Raw genomic sequence first — 8,828 nt, forward strand, 5'->3', positions numbered from 1 at the left:
GTGTTTTTTTGTTTGTTTTTTTTTTTAGCATAATGAGCAATGCCATTTCAGAGATTTCCTGCGCAGGGCTCTGAGCCTGAGTAACTAACACTGGTCTACGCAGTGGAGTAGGACCCCAAACCCAGCTGGTCCAGCTCTGAGCCCATTCTTCTGCCTATATCATGTAGGGCAACCTATCCATTCATTCACTGGCTCATTCACCAGACACAAACATACATCTACATTTTTACATATTTATTTATATATACATATATGGACATATACAGACACACAAACATCTGAAATTCCAGGTAGAGTAACTCTTCAGGTCTTAGAGTTCTAGTGTTCAATAAGACAGACAAGGTCTCTATTTTCATCATGCAGGACGAGGAGCCAAATGGATAGACTTATGGTAGTCGGAGATGAGAGTTCCAGAGAGTGTCAGAAAACGTGGGGTGGATCATTTAAAGTTCAGTCATCTTCTGAAATCTTGACCCAACCTTGAAAACAACCAATCGCTGCTCTTTCCTTCATTTTCAAATATGCCAGATAATATGACTTAATTAAAGAGACATGATTGAACATCATTGTAATATCCAAATTAACCTCTGACCATGACTTAATAGCAGGGGTTATCCAAGTGAGGTCCCTGGATCAGCAGCATCACCATCATCTGGGAACTGGTTGGAAAAGTGAATTCTTAGGCTCCACCCAAACTTACTGAATCAGAAACTCCTGGGGGTGGAATTCAACAATCTGGGTTTTAAGAAGTCCTCAGGGTGATTCAAATGCACAGCCAGGTGGAGAACCACTGTCGTAAGCCACCTCCCCTCAGACCTTGAACTCTATTAAATTATGGATGATTTTGATACCTTTTCACCTTTGAGAACTTTACTGTTTGTCAAAAAAGATCGTTCACACCTATTATCTCATGTGTCCTGACTCACACCTGGTAACCACAGAGCCTCTGAATTCTCATTGTTTCCAGCCTTTAAAATCTACCTCAAGGACTTTTCATTGGGCTATGATTCCACCCAGCAGAAGAGCAGAGGGAATAAAGGTGGAGGGAGAAACGCAGCTGAGAAAAGGGACCAAAATGTGAAATGAGGTATTTGGTTGACTTTTGCCTGTTGTTGCAGTCCCACCTCCTCCTCTGTCTATCTATCTATCTATCTATCTATCTATCTATCTATCCATCCATCCATCTTCCATCTGTCTGTGTGTCTCTCTACCTGTCTTTCTTCTAAGTGTCTGTTCTAGTGTCTGCCCCTGCCTGTATATATGTCTATTATTTGTGTATGTATGTATGTATGTATGTTTGTATGTATGTATATATGTATATATATATCTGATAAATGGGAGTGGAAAGGCAGAGAAAATGAAGGGGAAAAGGGGTTTCAGTAAAATTGCTTGGCCTCAGATTCTTTAAATGTCAAAGAAGTGTGTGTGCGCTGATGTGGTTATGTGTAACACTGTTATTTCACATAAATAATATAAGGCTTTAAGGTAAGTACACACGTGTTATAACAGTTTCTGACCCATGTAGAAGGTGATCAGTTAGTGGTAATAGTAGCTGTAAGGAGGCTGTAAGGAGAAGAAACGGAGGGAAAGGAGGGGAAGGAGGGAAGTGTGGGGAGTGGGCTGAGCAGGAGGGAGGAGGAACAGAGGAAAGGAGGGACTGTAGGAAAGGCCTGACCATGTCCAAGGGGGACTGACTGTAAATATAAGACAAGTAGGTGGGGCCGAGGTGGCATGGGGCAGGGAAATGACTGAGGATCCTGTAGGAGGCCGCTGAAGGTGGGAGAGCCAAGTGGCATTATTACAAGGTGCGTCAGAAATAAGAGGGGAAAGCACTTTTTATGGCAGCAATGAAAGAGCCTAAATGAATGCTCCTTCAAATGAATTGTGTGTTTATGTTTCAGAAATGGAGATGTGCCAAGACTGCCTGGGGACCTTCCACACAACTCACCCACCCACTCCTGACCAAGTTGTGAAAATATATACCTGCTTCTCTCCCCAAGTCATTCTACCCACTAATTATCTGTGAAGATTAAAATCGTGAACTGAAACTCCAAAGCTTTTTATGGGCATTAGGGGAGTATTAAATAGGAAGATTGGATGCAAAATTACAGTTCCCCCAATAGATTTTTGGGGAGATTGATAAAAATCTGCTTTTAATTAAAAAATATAAAGCAACAAGGCCCCCTGTGCACAAACAGGAATGTCTTTGGGGCTTAATCCCATGTGAAAATGTCTACGGGTGTCTGCTGGGATGTCGACCTCCGCAGCCTGATCTGTGGGCCTCCGGGAGGAGTGATTGATGGGCTGGCTGGATTTTCGGCTGAGAGGCCTTGCTAAGAGATACATGAAAACAGAGGCTGTAATGCAGCTTATGAGATGAAGTAATGGGCTTGTCTCTGTCTAGGTCAGGAATTCTGCCAAGCACTGTGTTTTAAATAAAATGAGGCTTTTGTGGTTCTTGGCACAGGCCCGCCAGTGCAGGCTAACCTTGGCATCTGTGTACTGGGCTTTCTCTAGAATGTGGCTGAGGGTCGACTCTGGCTTAGGGGCTACCTAAGGGCAAGATTCCGGGCTTGGGGACCCTTCCTACCAGGCCTACTCCTCTCTCACTTGCTCAAGCTCAAAACCTAGGAAGCATCCTTGATTCCTCCCCTGCCACACAGAGGATGATCTTTCTGTGTGAAGTCCTCCGTGGGAAAGGCAGGACAGCCCAATGCTTAAAACAGGGCCTGGCCAACCAGATGGCCTGGCTTTGAATTCTGGTTTCCACCACCTGCTAGCTTTGTGGGTTTGGCAAGTAATTTAACTTCCCTGTGCCTCAGTTTCTTCAGCTGCAAAATGGGAATAAATGGTACCTCCTTATGCAAAGCTTTGAGAATTTAATTGATGTAAATAAAGTACTTAAAACTATACCTGCAAGTCTTGGTGTACATATATATGTTACTATGCCTATGATTGTTAGCTATTGTTGTTATTTGTTATTATTATTCTCATGAACTTACCCTTGCTCTTAAAAAACTCCAGACTTTTCCCATGTCCCCCAAGGTCATTCACAATGCTAGCCTCTCTCTGTTCCTTGAACTTTTCAAGTTCTCTCTTTCTCTAATCTTTTGTGTTTTGTTGTTGTTTTATATCACAAGACACCCATTTATTTAATCACAGTAGTCAATCCTACTACTACATCGTATCTTAATTTTTTTCTTTATTCTTTATATTCTCTGGACTTATGGATATTATCAATCTTCAAAATCATTCTAACCATTTGTGTAGCAAGAGATATCTTTTGCTTTTTGCCAATCAAGGTTTCTATACATGTTGCTGCTTCGTATCCATTGTGATATGAAGCATTGTGCAGTCCATCCCAAGAGCAGGGGTCATCTCCTTCACTTGTCTGGCTCTGACTTCAGTCGTCATCTGGATGGGATTCATGCCACTCTTCTCAGAAAGGGCCATGGGGATGGCCTCTAGGGCATCCTCGAACGATCGCATGGCTACTGCTCCAACGTTGGGCGCTTATCTGCTGCTTGGCTAACTGCCAGAGCACAGGGATTTCAGCAGCACCTCCACCATTAACATGGACGAGGTTCCAGATGACACACAAAGCATCATGAAGGGATAGCTTTGCTTCCTCAGTGGTCATATTGTTTCCTCCTCTGATGAAAATGGTTACAGCTCTAGAGTTCTTTCATTGCTCAATAACCAGCATCTTGCCTTTAGGTGTCCCAGATGAGATCTCTTTTACAGGCCCAGCAAAGCCCAGCTTCTCAGTTGTGGGCTCTGAAAAGCCTGGGCTGATCCCTCTCCTGTCAAAATGGCAAGAAACTGAAATTCAGGTCCTCCTACCCCATGAACTACAGGCAAGTTGTTCTGAAGAAGTAAATAATTTGCTCATCGTCAAAGCTCCACTGGCAAATAGCTAGGTGAGTGCCAGTTTCTTTAATTTCCTGAATCATCCCTTTAAACTTCTCCTTTTCATATTTCTGGACGGAGGTCATATCCAGCTTATGCTTCATCTTCGGCTTCAGTGGTTCAAATGGACATGTGAGAATTGCATTCTTAGCATCTTCAAGTTGTCTTGACATTTGTGGGTAACTGAAATTCTTGTCCCGAGTCATGCCCTTAATAGATTCAGTGTTCTCCAACCTCCTGCCCACTTTGCCTTCTACTTTGATGAGCTCAAAGCGTCTATTCTGCATATTTGCCACATGGAGGACAGCATTCAAGGCAATCTCAGCCATTTGTTGGGGACAGCTGTTAACCACTTTGGAGCCCAGCATGGTTTTTTGTAGTCTGAATTGGGCTCATTGTTCTTGATGTCAACAAGGACACTATCACTTTTCTTGTCCAGGTGCAAGATAGCAATGCGGTAGGTTTGCTCATAGCTTTCCGTGATCCTGATCTGGTGAAAGCTGAGGTCCAGCAACTGCTCAGCTTCTTCCAACAAGGCGCCAGCCAGGACAACCACTCCTGTGGCTCCATCTACAATTTCTTCATCCTGCGATTTGGACAGTTCGGCTAGGAGCTCGGCAAATTGATGATCAACATTTATCATGTTCAAAATGGTGGCACCATCATTACAGTCACACCGACATCCTCATCCCCTACCACTTGGTCCAAGGGATGTTTTCATTTTATTTGCTACAGCCTTTGCTGCCATTGTATGAGACTTGAGGGCCACAAGTTCCATAAGAGGAGACTTGCAGTCCTGATCTGTGGTGACGAGGAAAGGGTGCCCATCTTCATTGAAGGTGAGAGTCCCGACGGACACCATGGTGCAGCAGCAGGAGTTACTTTCCCACAGTCAGCAGAGATCACCCAGCTTTTGTGCCTGTATTTCCTCATTCTGGAGTGCTCCATCCTCATTCTTTCTTCTTTTTTTAAAAATATATTTTATTGATTTTTTACTGAGAGGAAGGGAGAGGGATAGAAAGTTAGAAACATCGATGAGAGAGAAGCATCGATCAGCTGCCTCCTGCACACCCTCTACTGGGGATGTGCCCACAACCAAGGTACATGCCCTTGACCAGAATTGAACCTGGGACCCTTCAGTCCCCAGGCCGACGCTCTATCCAGTGAGCCAAACCAGCCAGGGCCTCATTCCTTCTGATGGTTATTTTGCTCTTTTTTGGGGTGTCTCTTTAAGTATCACTTCCTCAGAGAAACCTTTCATTGGTAGACTATTATTCAGCCTCCCACACCCCACATGGGATTAAGGGGCTCATCCCTTCCTAGGTTTATCTAGGAAATTCCCATGTGAGTGAACCCTCACATAGGAAAGGAAGTGAAGTCCCCAGAGAGGGTGTGGCTGGTTGGCCTCCTTCAGGATCACAAGGCAGCCAGTGCAGAGCATGAACTGGACAGAATGTCCTTCCAGAGAAGGCTTGCTGAATCAAGAGAGCAAAGTGAACATGTGAGATTTCCTAACTCAGAAGAGGAGGTGTGGGCTGGTTCCCTGTTCCTCTCAGAGATCCCTTAGTTGATAGGTTCTCTGGGGAAGACCTTTCTGCTATGTGTGGGAAGGGCATTTAGGTAGATCTGAGAGCCAGTGCAAAGTCCCTAAGTCAGGAGTATGCTTGGTATGCTTGAAGTCATGTGTCTAGAATGTAGGGAGGGAGAGTTAGAGTGGTAGGAGGGGAGACCACAAAGATAAAGGGGACCAAAGAACTTTGAGTTTTACTACCAGTGATTGGGGAGCCACTGGAGGGTTTTTATCAGAAAAGTGATATACTGAGACTTTGGTTTTTAAAAGCTTGCTTTGGCTGCTGTGTTCTGAACATCTGACCAGTTGGTTAAGAGATAGCTCTTTAAAATGTTTGCAATCTAATAATGGCAATAAGACTGGCACCTACATAACAATACTACACGATAGAAAGTAGCAAATGCAATGAAAAACACTGAGATTCTCTGAGAGTTCTAACTCCTAAAGAGGAGAGAGAGATTGATCTCAGTTGGGGTGAAGGGAAGGTGGTGAGTAATAGCAGGTATTACTGAGGCAGGACCACTGAGATAGGCCTAGAAGATGGGTGGGATTTGAACATGGAAATCTGGTGGAGGGATTGGCATTGTGGGTTCTGGTGTGTGGAACAAAGTGAACCCAGTAGTCCAGTAGCTATCTCCTAGGCCAGTGGGTATCAGACTATGGAGCACATGCCAACCACCAAGGAGCTGGTTCATGCCCAGAGACTCCATTTACCTTGTTCACCTACTGTGTGCTTGGCACATAAGAGGAGCTCATTAAATATTTCTGAAATGAGAGGATCCAGAGGACTTGGCTACTGATTGGATGTGGGAGAGGGGTAAAAGAGAAAAAGAAGAGAGAAGTAAAGATGAACCTGTAGATTATCATAAAGGTTCAATTAAGAAGTGACACTCAGGGGACACAGGAAGTAAGAAAAAGACACAAACAAAGCAAACAAAATACAACTAAGCAAAAGAAAAACCAGAAAACAAAGAACAACTCAACCAGATGACAAGACTAACCACCCGTAGCAGACGGCCGGGGTTCTAGAGCTTCCAGACCTGTGGGGCTTGGGCAGTTGAGTTTTTGTAGAAGCTAAGAACCCCCACCCTAGAGCCAGATTTCTGAAGTTCATGTCCTGGTTCTACCTCCTACTAGTTGTTGATCTTGGACAGATTACTTCACTTCTGCCTGTGTGTGAGTTTCCTGGGGTGGCTATGAGACTAAAGCCAAATAATACAGTCAGGTGACCCTTAGTGACGGGGAAACATTCTGAGAAATGGGTTGTTGTGTGAACATCACAAAGTGCGCTTACAGAAACCTGGATGGTATAGTCTACTACACACCTAAGCTACATGGTATAGCCTATGGCTCCTAGGCTACAAACCTGTACAAAACATAAGGTTAAATCAAGCACAAGAGAAAATGATGCAATCAAGAGAGGCAGTAAACACGAGACATACGAGGCTTTTGCTGGTGTAACACTGCTTGCTGTTTTACAGCAAACTGTTTTTTTACTAAGTAGAAAGAGTACACTCTAAAATAATAACAAAAAGTATAACATAGCAAATACCTGAACCAGTAATAGTGGTTTATTGTCATTATCAAGAATTGTGTACTGGACATAATTGTAGGTGCTATGCTTTTATACAACTGGCAGTGCAGTAGGTTTGTTTACACCAGCATCTCCACAAACATGTGAGTAATGAGTTGCACTACAACGTTACGATGGCTACGAGGTCACTAAGCAATAGGAATTTTCAGCTCCATTATAATCTTATGGGCCCACCATGGTATACGCAGTCCATCATTGACCGAAACATCATTGTGGTGCATGACTGTACTTGCAGTACCCGGCACATAACAAGTGTCTGATACATTTAGCTGTTACTTTTATTGTTATTAGAAAAAAAAGGGAGCCCCAGTTCAAGGAGAAGAAGAGTAAGAAAGATGCCTGGGGGCTGGGGTAGGAGTAGGGAGCACCATGGACTGTGGCCACAGTTTCCACACACTGGCTCTGTCTGACTTCAAACCTTTGGTCCCAGGACAGAGTGATGGGGCCAGGAAGTCTGAGTGGCTGGGAGGGAGGAGGCAGCTTTTTGGGGTGACAGGGGAGAGAAGAGGAAAGAGAGTTCATGAGGAGAAACAGCTAGACTTTGAGCTCTGAGGATACCTAGAAAGTAAACAGCCTATTTCCATAGTGAGAGTCCTTCTTGCAGGGACCCGGACAAACCTGCCTGGCAGGGCAGCAGCTAACCTTCCCGGTGCCTGAGGGTCGCTTGGTGGAAAACACTGCAGGGCTGTGATTTCAACCACAGCCCCAGCAGATGGGTTCAATAAGCCACGGTTATTTACATCAATGCAAAGACTGCGTGTATGCATTTCTGGCTCCTGGGGTCTAGAAAGGAAAAGGAACGATTGAAACGAGAAACGTGCTGAAAGGAAAAAATGGACAATCTAACAAGAAATTATGTTTCGAATAATCCCTCTCATCCCAGGGCCTCTGTGAGCTTGGTGAGGGCTTATAGGCCCCCCCACCCACACACGCCCCCGAAGGCCTGACCCATAGCAGCTGGGACCCAACAGGAGGGCCCTGGGAATCACTTTCCTGCGGTCAGGGCACAGAAGGCTGGGTGGGAACAGAGGAGAAGCAGTGGAATGTCTCCTGGAATGTGTGCTGGGGTTGGATCCTGCCCCACCCTCCCCTGGCTGCGTGACATTGGGCAAGACCAGAACCAATCTGTGTTTCAGTTCCCACATCTGTGAAGGGAGCCGGGTAATCCAACCTCCCTCGTGGGTGGTTGTGAGGATTAAATGGGTTACAATATTCACATGCTTCGAGCAGCTCCAGGCATTATCAGCGTTCTTGGTGTTAGAGGTGGGGAAGGCCCACTTGGTTCTTTGGTGGAGGGGCCTTCTCTGCATCCTTGACGTTATTGCCACGGCAGCGTCTTCACGGGAGGGGAGCACTCGCAGACCAACATTGCACCGTTTGTGTTGGGCTCTTTCCAGGGGTTGGGAATAGGCAAATGCTGCCTGATACTATTCCTGGCTGGGGGAGCAGTGGGGTGGGGTGGGTGGGGAGTGTCCAGTTCTTAGGAACACACTGAGCCAACTCAAGGCCCCAGAAACAGGGGCTGGGCTCTGCTGGTTTTACGGGGTGGGGAGGGGGGATGGAGGCTGGCCGGAGTGCTTGTCAGGCATTTGTCAGGCATGCAGGGTGCTCTGGTTATTGCTGTGGCTTTAGAAACCACGGTAAATTTCTAGCTAACGTCTGCCTGCACGTTCCAGGGAAATGCCCTCTTTCCCTCCAGGCGCAGGAGCCTGGCAACTGGCTGCCTTCCCCATGTGAGCGTGCACTTTGGCCTCT

General features: G+C 45.6%; 1 pseudogene; it reads right to left on the bottom strand.

The window, feature by feature from the left end:
- Positions 1-3,202: 3,202 nt before the first annotated feature.
- On the bottom strand, positions 3,203-4,771 carry LOC102422364 (annotated as a pseudogene).
- Between the last annotated feature and the right edge of the window lie 4,057 nt (positions 4,772-8,828).

Source organism: Myotis lucifugus, unplaced genomic scaffold, assembly GCF_000147115.1.
Source record: "Myotis lucifugus unplaced genomic scaffold, Myoluc2.0 scaffold_45, whole genome shotgun sequence".
NCBI classification, from domain to species: Eukaryota; Metazoa; Chordata; class Mammalia; order Chiroptera; family Vespertilionidae; genus Myotis; species Myotis lucifugus.